We start from the raw sequence: 18,147 nt of genomic DNA, 5'->3' as shown, positions 1-18,147 counted from the left end.
TCCCCGCTCACTGCCAGTATGTGCCACCATGCCAGCAAGTGTTTTTGCTACCTGCAGCCCAGCCTGGGAACTGCTTGCATCCAGGCTTGCTTGTCGTGTTCAGCCAACCACCTTTATAAGAAATAGACAATGGAAAAAAATAATTTTATACAGTTTGATTAAACCGGGGAGAAGCAGCTGGATTGTTTCTCTGCTGGTCCTATAGAAGCTGCTCCAATTTATAAGAAAAACATCAGTTGATATGCATATGTAGATTTAGTTAAGCTGAGAACTTGTTGGTGTTAGTTTCTTTCTTTTTTTTTTTTCAAAGAAAGAGTGGGAGAGAGAGAGAGAGTTTTTTAATATCTATTTTTTAATTCTCGGCGGACACAACATCTTTGTTTGTATGTGGTGCTGAGGATCGAACCCATGCCAGGCGAGCGCGCTACCGCTTGAGCCACATCCCCAGCCCCTGGTGTTAGTTTCTTCCTATCTTTCCTCAGTATGAGGATGTTCAGAAGCTAAAAGTTTGGAGCTTTTTATTTCAAAAGTGGGTGGGTCTGTTTCATTTTTAAAAAATCAACTTTACTGCTGGGTATGGTGACACATACGTGTAATTCCAGTTTCTCAAAATCTCAAGTTGGAGGCCTCAGCCTCAGGGTATTAGTGAGACCCTCAACAACTTAGCAAGAGCATGACCCAAAACAAAAAATTTAAAAGGAAATAAAAAATAAAAAGGGCTGGGAGTGTCACTCACGGGTAGAATGCCCTTGGGTTCAATCTCCAGTACCACAAAAACAAACAACACTTTGTTGAGCTTCACTTAAATACAATAAAATGCACATATTTTTAAGTGAATTGTTTGATAAGGTTTAACAAATGTTAAACCATCATAATCAAGCTATAGACCATTTTTATCCAATTTGCTCCCAATGTTCCTATGACTTTCTTCAATCATGCCCTATCCCTACTCCCCAGGTGAAGCATCCACTAATTTAAAATTTTTTTAAATATTTTTTAAGAGAGAGAGAATTTTTAATATTTATTTTTTAGTTTTCGGCGGACACAACATCTTCATTTGTATGTGGTGCTGAGGATGCCAAGCGAGTGCGCTACCGCTTGAGCCACATCCGCAGCCCCATCATCCACTAATTTATATTCGGTCACTATAGAGTAGTCCTGTGTATGAGTCTTGCTTATCAAGAGTTCCATATAAATGAAACTGAGATGAAGACAGTCCTTAGTCTTATGGGGTTAACAGAGATACCATAAATGGGGGCTTAAAAAGTACACCAATCTTGCCAGGCACAGTTGGGATGGCTATCCCAGCAGCTCAGGAGGCTGAGACAGGAGTATCAGAAGTTTAAAGCCAGCCTCAGCAACTTAGCAAGGCCCTAAGAAACTTAATAAGACCCTGTTTCAAAATAAAAAATTAAAAGGGTACCCCGGGTTCAAGCCCCAGTACCAAAATAAATAAATAAAATAAAATAAAATAAAAATCTGTTCAGCTTTGTCCTTTGTTTGAGCCAGCCTGGAGTTTCTGTCCCTTATGTGCTGCCTCTCTTTGTACTCAAGTTTGAGAATAAAAAGCCTTGTTCTGTGCCAGTCCGCCTTTGATTCTTCTAACAGCACAAGAGCCCACAGAGTCACCAATAGAATCACACAGTAGGTGTACTTTTTTGATCTGGCATCTGTCTCTCAGCATGATGTTTTTGAAAAGATTCATCTATGCTCTTTTCTATAACAGTATTTCTTTTTGTTGCTGAATAATATTTTATTTTATGAATGTATGTGTTTGTACATCAATTCATGTGTTTATGCATATTTAAGTTGTTTTCAGATTGGTTGATGTGAATAAAATTGATATAAGTGTTTGTGTTCAAGTCTTTTTGTGAACAATTATGCCTTCACTTATGTTAGGAAATATGTAGTAGAGTAATTGGTGAGTCATATAAGTGCATATTTAATTTTGCAAGAAACTGCTAGTCTGCTTTGCTAAGTGGTTATACCATTTATATTCTCACCAGCACTGTATGAAACATCTAGCTATTTCATTTCCTTTCAATATGTCTTTCTTTTCTTTTTCTGGTACCAAGGATTGAACCCAGTGGCACTCTACCACTGAGCACATCCTCAGCCCTTTTTAATATTTTATTTAGAGACTGAGCTTGATGAGTTGCTTAGGCCTTTGCTAAGTTGCTGAGGCTGGCTCTGAACTCTCAATCCTCTTGTCTTAGCCTCCCAAGCAGCTGGGATTATAGGCATGGACCATCCCCTTCAACACTTTCTACTGTCAATCTTTAGAGTTTTCATTATCTAGAGGATGAAAAGTGGTATCAAATTGTGATTTTGATCTGCATTTCCTGATGACTATTAATTTCAGCATATTCTCATGCCCTTATTTATCATTCTTAAAGACGTGTCAATTTTATTTTCAGTTTTAAAATTGGTTGCTTGTCTTACTATTGGGTAGCGGTTTTTATTTATTTATTTATTATTATTGGTTGTTCAAAACTTATTTATTTTGAATAAATACATAATATGCATAAAAAACAAACAACAATAAGTGTTGGCAAGGATGTGGGGGAAAAGGCACACTCATACATTGCTGGTGGGACAGTAAATTGTTGCAACCAATATGGAAAATAGTATGGAGATTACTTGGCAAACTTGGAATGGAACCACCATCTAACCCAGATATCCCACTCCTCGGTTTATACCCAAAGGACTTAAAAACAGCATACTACAGTGATGCAGCAATATCAGTGTTTACAGCAACACAATTTACAATAGCTAAATTGTGGAACTAACCTAGATGCCCTTCAGTAGATGAATGAATAAAGAAAATGTGGTATATATATACACAATTCAATACTACTCTGCATTAAAAGAGAATAAAATCATGGCATTTGCAGGTAAATGGATGGAGTTGGAGAATATTATGCTAAGTCAAGTAAGCCAATCCCCCGAAAAAAATGACAAATGTTTCCTCTGATATATGGATGCTGATCCATAATAGGGATGGGGGAAGCATGAAAGGAATGGAGAACTTTATGGCAAAAGGGAGGGAGAAAAGGGAAGGGGTGTGGGGGTAAGAAAGATGGTGGAATGAGATGAACATCATTACCCTAAATTCATGTAGGAAGACGCAAATGGTGTGACTCTACTCTGCGTACAACCAGAGACATGAAAAATTGTGCTCTATATGTTTAATAGGAATTGAAATGCATTCTGCTGTCATGTATAACAAATTAGAATGAATTTAAAAATTAAAAAAATATATACATGTTGAAAATATTTTCTCCCTGCCTGGAGCACATTTATGTATTTATTTTTGGCTGTACTGGGGATTAAACCCAGGGCTTGCACATGCTAGGCTTTATCACAGAGTCACATTCCCAGCCCTTCTTAATATTTCATTTTGAGACAGGACCTTCCTAAGGTAGGGAAGCTGGCTTCCAACTTGTGATTCTTCTGAAACAAGGGGATGCACAAATGCACCTGGCTCCTCTCAGTTTTTGTAAAAAGTATTTTTATTAGTTGTTGATGGACCTTTATTTATTTATTTACGTGTAGAGCTGAGAATTGAACCCAGTGCCCCACATGTCCACCATGCGGCCTGCGCAATGGTTTCATTAATGAGGTTCTTGGCATAAAGTTAGTTAGAAGAGATCGAAATAAAACACACAGACTCAGTTACCTTATTTCTATTGCCAGGTCCGAGACGGCTCCCCTCTCTGGCTCCAACCTCTAACTGCCCAGCAGGGCAGCAAGGATTACTCAGGGCTAGCAGGAGAGAGAGAGAGAGAGTGAACACGCCAGGGAGTAGCCTTTTATTGGGGAACAAGAAATTCAGGGGATAATTCCATCCAATGAAGGTTGAGGGGGGACTGCACTCCAAGGTCAGGGTCAGTGATTGGGCCCCCGGGGTCAGTGGTCAGTCACACCCCCACACGGACGGGTTCTCTCATCAGGAAAGGGCCGGGAAAATTCCGACACAGCCAGAAGCCTCAGACCCTTAACGGGAGCCGCCCAGTCAGGATGGCTTCCCACACACATGTGTTAGGTAAGCACTCTTTGAACCACAACCCCAGACCTTCTCTCAGTGTGTTTTTTAAATATTTATTTTTTAGTTGTACTTGGATACAATACCTTTATTTTACTTATTTATTTTTATGTGATGCTAAGGATTGAACTCAGGGCCTCGCATGTGCTAGGTGAGCGCTCTACCGCTAAACCATAATCCCAGCCCACTCTCAGTTTTTTGATGTTGTTTTCAAAAAGCACTTTTAACTTTTGATGAAATCCAATATCACCTTCATTTGTGATTGCTATTTTGCATTGTTTCTAAGAAATTCATGCCCACCTCAGTGTTGTGAAGGATTAGCCTATTGTTTAATTCTAAAGCTCTTAAAGGTTTAATATTTAGATCTGTGATCCAGTTTCAGTCTTTGTGTATGGTATGAAGTAACATCAAGAGTCTGCTGAGGCTGGATTTGAACTGTTAGACCAGGACACAAAGAAAAGACCAATTAAAATCAAATTAAAGCAAACTTATTATTTCGACTGGCAGGGCTGCCTCTCCCGACAAAAAACACGGGAACAAGACAGCCCTACAGCTTTCTTGCAGCCCAGCTTTATAGCCCAGAAAATTACACAAAGGAGGGTTACAGATAGCAAAACTCTGAGGAGCATAACACAAAAGCTAGTTTATATTTTTGCTGGCCAGACATCAGAATTTATGAAGGTCATTAGAGCCTCAGAGAGGATTGTTATCTGGTCAGGGAAAGCCAGGGATGGGTGAGTTCAAGACACGGGTAAGCATTCTAAGCAAGTTTAGAATTTGCAGTAATTTACAGTAAAGCCAAAATTAGCTTTTATGTCTTTGTGGTGAGATGGCTCCCAATTTTAAGAGGGAATCAGACTGTGTTTATCAGAACTCTTCAATCCTCCTGCCTCAGCCTCCTGAGTTGCTGAGATTACAGGTATGCCCCAGCATGTTGTCAGATCAGGCGAGGCAGGCAGTGACCAAAGGAGGCAAATTTAAAAGGGCCGCTGAACAGGCTTTATTGAGATATCACTCATGGGCAGAACTCGATCAGACCCACAGAGGGGACAGGGGAAGGGTCTGAGGAGAAACCGCGTGGAAGCTCGACTGGACTGGACTTTTATGGGGCTTACAGCAGGAAGGGCTTGGGACAGGAAAAGGTGTTTCTAGGGTCCCTTGCCCCCTTGGAGTTGGTCAGGGGAGTTGGCTGAACTCCAGGATTGGCCAGGGGGTCCTGCTGATTGACAGGCATTAGTCAGGAGATCTGACTGATTGACAGGCATTTCCGCAGGCATCTGATTGATGTTCATTTCCCCCCGCGGGCTGCTTTGTTCTAAGTAGCCACCAAGTCGCCATCACCACCGACCTAACAATAGGTAATTAGTGTCATTAGGTGAATTGGGTCTAATATTGAGTAAGATAAATAAAATGGAGACCATTATCAAGAATGGAGTCCAGGAAACCAGAGCAGCACTTGGGGAAATTGAAATGTTAATGTCCGTAAGGCCCAGAACCCATCCTAAGGAACTGTTAATGAAACAGCTCCCAGCAAACAGGGAGGTGCTAATCCAAAACAGCCCCAGGCCCTTCCTGACCAGATTACTCCTCCAGCACACCTATCTCCCACCTTTTGGGCCTTCCCACCTGCATCCTCTCACTGCAAGATAAAGGGAAACAAAGGACATGAATGTGGGAAAACTAAAAGAAGACTTTAGCTATAAGAAGACCTCCCCCTTCCACAGATTCCGCCTTTCAGGTCCCTTTCTTCCCTGGGGAGAAGTCTTGTCTGCTGTCCTTTAAGAAAGCCTTCCACTTGCCATTCTACACTTGCCTCAGCTTGCTTCTCTAGTGTTATATTTCAGCATTCGGGAAATCAAGAACTCCTCACAGGTAAACAGCAGTAACAATTCTGTATTATCCCATTGGGTCTGATGCAATCACATGGAGAAAAGAAAGACTCTAATGGGTATGATAGAGGCATGAAGTGGAAAAGATGTGACCAGCCATTTTTTATTTGAAGATGAAATTCATCAAATTTTTGACCTTGTTAAAGGGAAGGAACACATTCTCTAGGGCCTTGAGAAAAGAATGCAGCCATTCCAATATCCCTTGATTTTAGAATAAGAATACTAATTTCAGACTTTTGACCTACAGAACTGTAAGGTACTTCTTGTTTTGAGCCATTGAGTTTGTGGTAAATTGTTAACAGCAACCACACACACACACACACACACACACACACACACACCACAAAAACACAACCACAAAAAATCTAATACAGCACCTTTATAAGTAATCAATTGCTTTTTTATTTTAATGATATGATGTACTACATTAATTCATTTTCAGATGTTACACCAACCTTAACATTTATAAGATAGACCCAACTTGATCATGGTGTGTCAACCTTTTTTATCTGTTGAATTCAGTATGCTAGTATTTCCTGAGAATTTTTGCACTCAAATTCATAAGACATTGATCTATAGTTTTCTCGTGATGTCTTTATTTGGCCATGGTGTCAGTGTCACTCTGAATTCATAAAATGTGTTGGGAAGTGTTCCCTTCTCTTCTATCCTGTTTTTGGAAGGTTTTGTCAAGAATTGGTATTAATTCTATAAACATTTGGTAGAATCAGCAGTGAAGTCATCTGTGTATGAACTTTTCTTTGCTGGTAGTTTTATGAATACTAATTTAATCATTTCTCTTATTAGGGCCTATTCAGATGTCTGAGTCACTTTTGGAAGTTTGTGTTTTGTAGAAATTTGTTTATTTCATCTCAGTTGTCCAATTAATTGGCATATATATATTATATATAATGTATATAATAATTCTTTAAAATTATGTAACATGTGTAGAAATTGTTAGGTCAGTGGCAGAGACTTAGAACAAAGCAGCCCTCACAGGAAAGGAACATCAAACAGGTGCCAGCGGAAATGCCTGTCAATCAGCAGAACCCCCTGGCCAATCCTGGAGTTCAGCCAGTTCCCCTGACCAACTCCAATGGGACAAGGGACCCTAAAAATCCCCTTTCCTATCCTAAGCCCTTCCCTTCCTGCCATGAGCCCCATAAAATCCCAGTCCAGTGGAGCTCCCACTTGGTTTCTCCTCAGACCCTTCTCCTGTCCACTCTGTGGGTCTGATGAGTTCCACCCAGGAGTGATATCTCAATAAAGCCTCCTTCAGCGGCCTGTTTAAATCTGCCTCTTTTGGTCGCTGCCCACCTCGCCTGATCTTACAGAAATGTCTCCATTTTGTTTAAGATTCTACTAATTTGAGTCTTCTTTTCTCCTTGATCAATCTTGCTAAAGATTTGTCAATTATGTTGATCTTTTCAATCAAACAGCTTTTTGATTTTATTTATTTTCTCTTGTTTTTCTATTCTTTATTTCATCTATTTCTATTCAGATCTCCATTTTTTTCTCCTTCTGGTTTGTTTAAATTGCTCTCTTTTCCAGTGTCTTAGGTGGAAAGCTAGGTTATTCAGATTTCTTCTATCCTTTTTGTTTCTTTCTTTTGGTACTGAGGTATAAACCCAGGGGTGCTTAACCACTGAGCCACTGTAAAGATGGCCTTAGGCTTTAGCCTAAGCAACTCCATTTTAAAAACCTGCAGCCTCCCCAGGCACAAGCCTACAGAGCCCTCCAATATGCCATCAGGCATAGCCTGGTGAACAAGTCATAAACAAGCCACTTGGTATAAACAAGTCACTTTCCACAACTTTGATAGGAGCCTGAGTGAAGTCACTTGGTGTAAACATGTCATTTGCCTTAACCCTGATGAGAGTCAGAAGTGTAAAATCAGGGTGGAAGCTACCAAACCATATGTCCGGGCTCTAACATATAAGATGTCACTAAGAAATCTGGTAATACCTGATAGGGACCCTAAGGGCGAGCAGAAATCCAAACTGATATAAATAATAGAGCAAAAGGACAGGACTGACATCCCAACCCTTCTCATCATCTACCCGATCCCTTGCACTGTCCTCACCACTCCCAAACTCTACAGCAGCCTCTTGACTCAGGTGACAGCGACTTCTCCCTAGGATCATCTCCTCAGCCAACCATCCACTCCACTCTGGAAGAAGCCTTCACCGGTTGCTGACCTGACCACTGTGGTCTGAGTGAGTGTGCATCTGCTGGAGTTATGATCCTAAGGCTCAAGGCTTCAGACCTGGCACTTGAGCTTAGCAAGCAGAGGGAACGTCTGTAATAAGTCTGACATGATATGTTTGCAGTGCTTATAGTTAAGTTAGAATTGTTTGCTTTGAATTGATTATGTCTATTGCAGTGCCCAGCATTAAGGATTGTCATTTCTTGATTAAGAACCTATTGAGGTAGTATGGCCATATGTATAAACGTAGCTGTATAACCAATGTGATCCTGCAACCTGTACACGTGGAAAAAATAAGATTATGTACCTCATTTGAATCAAATGTATGATATGTCAAGATCATTGTAATGTTTTGAGCAACTAATAAAAAAATTAAAAAAAATTAGCTCAATATCTCTAGCCCTCAGGCAAACACAAATCAATAAATAAATTAAAAAAAGAACCTATTGAGGGGCTAGAGTTCAGTGGTAGAGTACTCGCCTAGCACATGCGAGGCCCTCAGCACCACATATAAATAAATAAAATAAAGGTATTGTGTCCAACAACAACTAAAAAATAAATATTAAAAAAAGGACCTATTGAGTGAAAATTGTATTGAGTGATTTTGAGTTAAAAGGGCAGAAGCGTGTGGACATTATTTCTCCCCTCGTCTCTACAAGTCACATCTTTGCTCATCACTGTTATCTACCTCAGCCCTGTGACCTCTCCTTAGACCTATATAAACACACAGCCTTTTGTAATAAAGTGGAAAACTCTTTGGTAATCTGTGTTGTGTGGTGTGGCGTTTTCCAGTCTTACAGTGGTGCCATGACTCGGATGACAGTGTGCTGGACAAACCGAGCCCCGTCTCTGCCACCGCCGTCACCAACGACACATTTTGCCCTCATCTGTCTTTTTGGATGTGGGCTGCCTGCACTCACCACTGATCCGGCCTAGGTACGTTTCCCCCTTCCCCGGCTCGCCAACTCCCTTCAGGTTAGCACTCTCCTGATGCCCAGTAGGGAGGAGGGAATACACCCCACTAAGACCTTCACTGGTCGAAGTGGACCCTCTGGCGACCCGCTTCCCTTTGGGGCGTGAGGCTTCTAGGTTTACACGAGAGAGGCTCCCTGGTCTCTTCCTCCCCCAGCCAGAGCTGTGTTCAGCCCGGAGCTGAACTCCTGCTGGGGCTCTGTCTTCCCTTCCTTGACTTTCTCTTGTTCCGGTGGGAAATTTTCCTGGCACCAGGTGACCCGCGGCCTCGACCCTTACAGGGTTGCACAGACTACACTTCGTCGGTGACGACCGAGCTGTGCCCTCTGTGCCTACTTGCAGTGGACTGGTCACTTTGGGGACGCCCACATGATCCTCCATCTGCTCTACGCTTGGAGGAAGCTCCTACAGCCCGGGAGCTTTTTCTCCCTCTGCTGTCCCTTCCTCCACTCTCTAACTATGGGTGCCTCCTCGCCTATACCAGAAGCCTCACCACTCAAGTGTCTCCTTAAAAATTTGGCTACACACTCTCTCCCCAGATCTCAAGCCCAAAATCCTTATCAGATTCTGTACCCAAGATTGGCCCACATATCCACTAGATAATGACAATCATTGGCCTCCAGAAGGCTCGTTAGATCCAAATTTCCTCTGGGACCTTTTAACTATTTCCGGCACCTGAAAGGGTAGAAAGAGTTCTCAGGCCCTTCCCCCGTCCTGCCTTCTGCTCATTGTTCCCAACCTTCCCCTCTGCGCCCTTCCCTCTGCTCTACATGTCTGCTCTCCCTCTCAGTGGTACAGCGTCCCCTCCCTCTCCCTGTTGCAGCCAACGCTGCAGCCCTGCCTGTGCATTTCCCCTCCTTTTCCTCCTGTCCGAGTCCCCTCTCTGCTGCTGCCACCACCGCTGACACCCCCCCGCCACCTGACTGCAATGGGTGGGATCTCCAGATCTCTCTGAGCCTCTCCCCCTCCCCCAACTCTGCTCACCTCTTCTACTGATAAGCCCTTCCCCTCCCCCTACTCACCCTTCTCTCCTCCTGTCAGTATCCCACTGATCCCTTTTATCAGATAACTCACAGTTCCTTTGTTCTGCCAGGGAAGTAGCTGGTGCTGAAGGGATAGTCGAGTGCATGTCCCATAAATGAATCTAACTGGGACTGCATGCAAGCAGTTTCTAATAAGGTAGTTAACTTTGATAAACTGAAGGACATTACCCAGAACCCTGAAGAAAATCCATCCTTATTTCTCAACCGCCTTACAGAGGCCCTAACCAAATACATTAAGCTGGATCTTGAATCTCCCATCAGGGCTACAGTGTTAGCAACCCATTTCATTACTCAATTGGCTCATGATATTAGAAAAAGCTCAAATGAGCTGAGGAGGACTATCAGACCCCTATCTGAGATCTGGTGAAAATGGCTTTTAAAGCAGGCTCCATTGCAGAAAAGCAGGTAACACCCCAAACTCAGGCCTTAACAGCAGCCCTGAGGCCTACATCTCCAGCAAGTTTCAGAGGGGAACCAGCATTCCTCTCTACCAGAGGCTTGCCTCAAATATGGATACGAAGGTCATTGGGCTCGCCAATGCCCAAACCCACGGCCTCCTTCCAGGCCATGCCTCATCTGTAAGCAGACAGGACATTGGAAGATTGACTGCCTCTGCCTGGTCCTTCCTTGGCGCCTCTACGCAGGGGGTATGACCAGTCAGGCAGTCCCCTCTCCTGAACTTTTGGGGTTTGCAGAAGACTGAAGAAGCACAGATTCAAAGACCCCCTCAGCCCTCTCCGAGCCCAGGGTAATGCTCCAGGCAGCGGGTAAGTCCATAACCTTCCTTGTTGACACAGGGGCTACCTATTCTGTCTTGCCTGTCCATTCTAGGCCTCTGTTTCCTTCCCAGGTCTCAGTTATGGGGATTGATAACAAACCCCACCCTCCAATTACACCCCAAGAATACTACCACCCATCTCCTTTGGCCTTTAACTCTTACCCTCGACCTGACAATACCTACTGTGCCATTGCCCCCTGATCCCTAGGTCTGAGACATCTCCATGCTGGTTATTGCCTCCCACCACAAGCTAGTCCATACCCAGCTGAAACACCAAACTAAACTTCCTTGTGTTCCCAATTTCCTATCTCCAAAACCCATAGGGAGGGACTTAAACCCATTATAGACTGGTTGCTGGCCCAGGGATTCTTTATTCCTACTGACTCCCCCTGCAACACCCCCATACTGCCAGTGCGCAAACCCTCCGGAGCCTATCGCTTAGTCCAGGAACTCCGCCTAATTAATGAGGCAGTTATTCCCATCCACTCGGTTTCCAACCCTCATACTTTTCTTTCTCATATCCCTCTTTGATCATTCACTTTACTGTCCTGAACCTTAAAGCTGACTTCTTTACAGTGCCTTTGCATCCTGACTTTTATTACCTCTTTGCCTTCACATGGGAAGACCTTACATTCTTTAGGTTTCAACAGCTGACATGGACAGGCCTACCCCAAAGCTTCAGGGACAGTCCCTATCACTTTGATCAGGCCTTGACACAGGGTTTAACTGTTTGTAATTTGGGGATAGCACTCTCTTACAGTTGGATAGAAGCCTTCCCTACCTCCAGGAAAACTGCTGACACCATCTGAAACTGCTGGCACTGTCGCCTTCATCCTCATTAAGCAGATCATTCCTAGGTTTGAACTTCCTGCCTCCATCCAGTCAGACAACGGTCCAGCCTTCACTTCTCGGATTGTTTAACTAGTTTCCAAAGGCCTTAACAGCACTTGGAAGCTCCACATCCCCCACTGACCCCAATCCTCGGGTAAGGTTGAGAGGCCTAATGGCATTCTCAAGGATCATCTCACTAAACTTGCTATTGAACGCAGACTGTCCTGGCCCAATCTTTTGCCATTGGCCCTCACCCAAATTTGGGCAACTCCTAGAGCCCCCTCAGGCCTTAGCCCCTTTGAGCTGTTCTATGGATGCCTTTCTTAATCAACTAAAACTTTCCTGTCACTCCTCCCCCCCTTGTGTCCCACCTGCCCTGTCTCATGCTTCTATACAAACTCCTAAGAGAACACGCACACTGGTGTCTTCCTGCACCATCTGTTACTTCTGTTCCAGCACAATTGGGAATTAAATCGGACCCTCTTCAACCGGGTGATGCAGTTTACTTTGAGAGCTACATTCTCAGTCATTGAAACCTTGCCAGACAGGACCCCATACAGTCATATTTCCACAATGCAGGGGCCCACCAAACTCAAAGTTTCTCACTAACCTTCTCCTATTACTAATCATTAATCTTTCTCAAGCTTCTATTCCAACCCACAGATGGCGCCTCTACATCCAAGTGACATGGCAACAGGATGGCACCATCCGCTCTCAGTCTATGGGCCAAGGCGATTGGCCTTTCACTGACTGTAATCAGGCCCTTAATGTTACTGGATTCAACTGGGCCACCTCATCCCACTTATGTTCAGCAATGCTATGCTTCATAGCAGATCAAACTGAGTAATCCTGTTGAAGCCATATCAGCAGGAGGCCACCCCACCTGCTGATGACAAGACTACCCCAGAGGAGCCTTAAGAGTCACCTCCTAGACCTCCCCTTTACTCCTGCTCTCCACATCCTAACTATCCTCTAAAGCTTCGCCTGTCTCATGTAACCGCCCATACTCCACCATGATACTTGGAGATTCAAAGTCAGAGAGATATATGTCCAAGGCATATGTAACGAGATATATGTCCTCATTACACTCACCTAGTTTCTTCAGTCAATTGCGCCCCTACCAGATGTAATGCATCTATCTTTCTTCCCCTCTCCTACCACAATTCTGAACTTTTAAAAATAGCCACTAGGCCTTACCTTTGCTTCTTATATGATCAGACAGAGGATTACTGCAAATGGTGGCCCGAAACCTATGGGGGATGCCCCTACTGGTCATGTAACGTTCATAACCCACATTCATGCATTGGGGGTTCCTGCGTTGGAAATTTCAGATTGATCTCGGGAGGCTATCAATTGGCTACCACTGACCCTAACCATCCACGCTGGACCTCTAGGGTAAATGCTTCCTTCTACTGTGACATATCATCTCCCACCCCCTGTGGCTCCATCTCCATCTCCCGAGAGCTTCAACCCTCCCAGCCCTCAGTAGCTATAATCTCTACTGACATAAAGCATTCCGAACAGCAGTTGTTAGACTCCATACAGGATCCATATGAGCCTAATGTCGGGAGTCCACCACAGTATTCATGGCTACGACTACTTACTGAAACGGTAACCTTCTTAAATCTAACCCTCCCCGCCATCACACCAACTGATTGCTACTTATGTGCCTCTCTGACTCGACCTTTGCTTGCAGCAGGTCCCTTGAACTTCTAGGCTTCTGACCTCTCAAATTTCTCCACTCCATCTGCCCGCCGTTCTCTCCGAACCCTTTCACCTGATGCTCCATTATGGGAGCCCGAGGAGTCTAATCATACTGTGATTCCCCGGCTGCCTCCTGGGCTTGGGTGACTCCCAGTCAAAGTTTTGCCACTCTAACATCACCTTTAACTTCACCCTGTATGCACAACCTGGCTCATTCTTCTGGTGTAATGGTTCTCTCATCACTATCTTATTCACCAACACCTCTACCCGATTTATACTGGTGACGCTTGTCCCACTATTGACTCTCTATACCCCAGCTGAAGTGCAGGCCCTCTTGTCTCCCCCAGTGCAGAATAAGCGGGCTGCTTCCCTTCCAATACTGGTGGGTCTCTCACTGGCTGTATCTGTAGCAGGAGCCGGAATTTCTGGTGGAGCTCTAGGACACTCCTTATGGGCTGTACAGGACTTAAGTTCTAAACTTGAACAAGCGCTCACTTCTATGGCAGAATCTCTAGCATATTTACAAAGGCAGGTCACATCCTTGGCTCAAGTTACTCTTCAAAATAGATGAGCTATAGACTTACTCACAGCTGAAAAAGGTGGAACCTGTCTTTTCTTGAGGGAAGAATGCTGTTACTACATCAACGAATCAGGCCTTGTGGAAACTAATGTAGTCAAGCTCACCGACTTGGCTACCTCTGAAAAATCCACCAAACCAAAACCCATTTGCCACCTTCTTTTTAGCCCACTTCCAATCAGTGGCTGTTGCCTCTTTTAGGGCCCATATGTCTTCTTTTCCTTATGTGTCTGTTCCTGCTCTGTCTGCTTCGCTTCCTACAGGGCCAATTATGGAAGATCTCTAACCAAACTTTCAACCAGCCTCTGCTTAGGTACTACCAGCCTCTGATGACCAATGAGCCCCCAACATCTTCAAGAGAACAGCTCACTCATTGCTGAAGCTCACTACCAGGCACGATGGAATGCAACGGACAGCGGGAGACAATGAGCCCGGAGAACCTCTTAATCTGCCATCCTGGATTTTTAAGCCTTTATGTCCTTTTAAGCCTCCTCATGGCCCTTGGCCTTTTCTCTGTCAGTCCCCTGACATGGAACTTCTGCCCCAAACTGACATCCTGCTTTTGTTTGCTCTGATCTTCTTCAGGTGCTGGTGACACCATGTCAAGGCAACGCTTCTAATATTTCCTAGAGTCTCTGTTACAGGACCAGTGGCTGATACCAACAATCTCCTCCATCCAGGACTGGTTCGATGCCATCGATGACTTGTGGTTTCAGGGAACTTTCACAGACTTCACCCCTATGGAATAGCTGTCTATAGCCACTGGGTTTTATTTCTGGTTACCATGATATCCCCAGACCTGCCCTGCCCCCAACATTCCTCCACTTCCCTTTCTAGGCCCCACACCGCCCACACACAGCAGGAAGCAGCCGGGTCTGACTAACGACGCCCCAATTCCTAAGAAAACAAAAAGGGAGGAATGTTGGGTAAACATATAACGGCAGCAGCACGCCAGAGAAAAACCCCAGTATGGCGTCTAATGACCCTCTTTCTCCTCTTTGTTTCTTTCACTGGTGCGAAACGTTCCCGCCGGCGCCAATGTTCAAACCCTGCTGGTGGGAAGCCTTAGCCCCAATTAGAATTAACTTCTTGGGCTCTGGAACTGACATATGGGAGAGCTTGCCAATAAACGGGCGACCTGTTATCTACCTCAGCCCTGCGACCTCTCCTTAGACCTATATAAACACACAGCCTTTTGTAATAAAGTGGAAAACTCTTTGGTAATCTGTGTTGTGTGGTGCGGCGTTTTCCAGTCTTACAATCACAACACCACATCCCCAGCTCTCTTTTGATTATGACAAGGTCTCAGTAGGTTGCTTAGGGCCTCACAAAGTTGCTGAGGTTGGATTTGAACTTAGAACCTCCTGCCTCAGTCTCCTGAGCCGGAGATTTCTTCTTTCTTAAAGCAGGCATCTTAGAGCTATAAATTTTCCTCTAAGCACTTACTTCAAAGTATGTTTTAAATCCATTTGTAATTTCTTCTTTATCCCATTGGTTAAGAATGCACAGTTCAATTTCCACATATTTGTGAATTTTCCATTTTTCTTCAGTTATTGATTTCTAATTTTATTTCATTATATTTAGACATCCTTTTCTTATTTTTTATCCTTTTATATTCACTGAGGTTTGTTTTATGCTGTAGTATAGAATTTTCCATATGTACTTGGTAAATATATTTTCTGTTGCTCTGTATATTGTTCCCTGTCTGGTAGCTAGCTAATTGTACTGTCCAAGTTCATTTCCTTGTTGATTTTTTGCGTAGCTCTACTGAGTATTGAAAGCGGGGCAATAAAGCCTCCAACTATTACTGTTAATTGTCTATTTCTTTTTCTTTTTTGTTTTATGCATATTGGTGTTCTGGGACAAGGTGATTAGCTCAGTGGTAGAGCACATATTTAGCATGTCCAAGGCCCAGGATCCAATTTCTAGCACCATCTCCATATGTGTGTACACAGATGCATATATAACTTGTTTTCCTGGTGGATTCATTGTAAAATATCTCTCTCTATCTCTACAGATAGATGGCACACATCTGTAATCCTTGTGGCTCAGGAAGCTGAGGTAGGAGGATTGTGAGTTCAAAGTCAGCCTCAGCAACTTGGCTCTTACTTGGAGAGGCTGTTAGCAACCTAGTGATACCCTGTCTCAAAATTAAATAAATAAATAAATAAAAGGGACTGGGGATGTGGCTGAGAATTTAAATGCCCTTGGATTCAATCCCTTGTTAAAACAAAAACACTAAAACAACAACAACAACAAAATCATTTATAGAATCTCTGTGAAACCTTTTGAGGGGGAAAATCTGATAGTTTTCTCTATTTCTTCTTTGTACAATGGTCTATTTAGACTTTCTATCTTGAATGGAATCAACTTTGGTAAATTACATTTTTCCACAAAATTATCCATTCAACTAAATTTTTACATTATTTATACAAAACTGTTCAACATAGTCTCTTAGGATTTAAAAATGTTCTCTTTTAATGATTTTCTATTACTTCTTAGTTTGTGTATTGTCTCTTTTTCTGTATTTGGTTTGTAATGGCTTTTCTATTTTATTGTTAAGCATCTTCCCAATCTAACAATCAATCTGTAGACTTTTTTTTTTGTAAGTTGTCTTCTATTTATTTATTTTTGTTCAGTTCTGGGAATAGAACCCAGAGCTTCATATGTTCAGTTCTGTTTTATAATTCATTAATTTTAGTATCAGAATAAAGCTGGTATCATTAAATGAGTTAGGAAATGTTCCCTACTATTGTAGTGTGAGTTTGCAATAGCTAATAGCTGGAATTCCTTCTTTTTCTTTTCTTTTTTCTTTTGGGAGGGGTGGGGGCTACTGGGGATTGAACACAAGAGAGCTTAACCACTCTACCATATGCCCAACCCTGCCCCTCTATCTTTTTTTTTTTTTTTTTTTTTTTTGAGACAGGGTGTTACTAACTGCTGAGGCTGGCCTTGAATTTGTGATCATCTTGCCCCAGCCTCCAGAGTTACTGGGATTAAAAGCATGTGCCACCACCCAAGTTGGAATAATTTCTTATTTAAATGTTGCTAGAATTCATCATTGAAACCATTTCTCTAATGTCTCAGTCAGTAAACTACTGTTCCCAAGATTGATTGTTTGGTCTCTTTTTAAAAATTGATCTCTCTGATCCAGATTTTTAAAACCAGGGGAACCCAAGCAGATTAACTCTCTAATTCTGGTGGCTTCCTAAATCAGATGACATTTGAACTCAACTGTGAGGTTATTAGTTCAGTGATTCTCCCAATCACCAGTACCCTCCCTGTGGCACTCCCAACCAATGAATAGATAGGAGTGGGGAGGGGTGCATCTGGATAAAGGCAAGCACAGGGTTATAAAAAATTCCTTTGTGCTGCTCGTGGTGGTGCGTGTTTATAATCCCAGCGCCTTAGCAGGCTAAGGCAGGAGGATTGCTAAATTTCAAAACCAGCCTCAGCAATTTGGAGGGGTCCCCAAGCAACTTAGGTAGGCCATGTCTCAAATAAAAAATATGCTGGGGATGTGGTTCAGTGGTAAAACACGTTTGGGTTCAATCCTGGTACCAAAAAAAAAAAAAAAAAAAAAAAAAAAAAAATCCTTTTAGTAATCCTTCTTAAAAGAAAAATTTATGGAATGGGTATTTATTTAATCACATCATGAATGTCTGTTTTTATGTAAAAACCATGGCTTAAAAATATGTATTAGATGTCATCACTGGTGAGTGAGTTGCTTTCACTACAAATGAAGTAAAATCGAAACCATCATCTTAAAGATGCAGGTTTTCGTCTCACGCCAAACCTAGGCACCGAGTTGAAGAACATTCAGATAATCACTGACATATACAGAGCGATCTGCTTCTGTTTCATTCGGCAACCTTGAAGAACCTGTCATTCACATCTTAGGGCCTCACACCACCAGGCGCTCCTCTGCCTTATCGTTTTTTCCTATCCCCACAGATTAACCACCATTGGCCATTCCACATCCATCTGAGGCTGCTCAACTTCTGATTCCGTACGCCTGGCGCGATCCAGGTCTGAGAAATCTAATTTACAGAACCTACTTATTCAAGCGCAGATCTCAGGCCACAGTGAAATTGGCGACCCCCTC

The sequence above is a fragment of the Marmota flaviventris genome, chromosome 18 (genome assembly GCF_047511675.1).
Source record: "Marmota flaviventris isolate mMarFla1 chromosome 18, mMarFla1.hap1, whole genome shotgun sequence".
Lineage (NCBI taxonomy): Eukaryota > Metazoa > Chordata > Mammalia > Rodentia > Sciuridae > Marmota > Marmota flaviventris.
The sequence above is the reverse complement of the archived record's forward strand: the minus strand, read 5'-3'. Positions refer to the sequence as shown.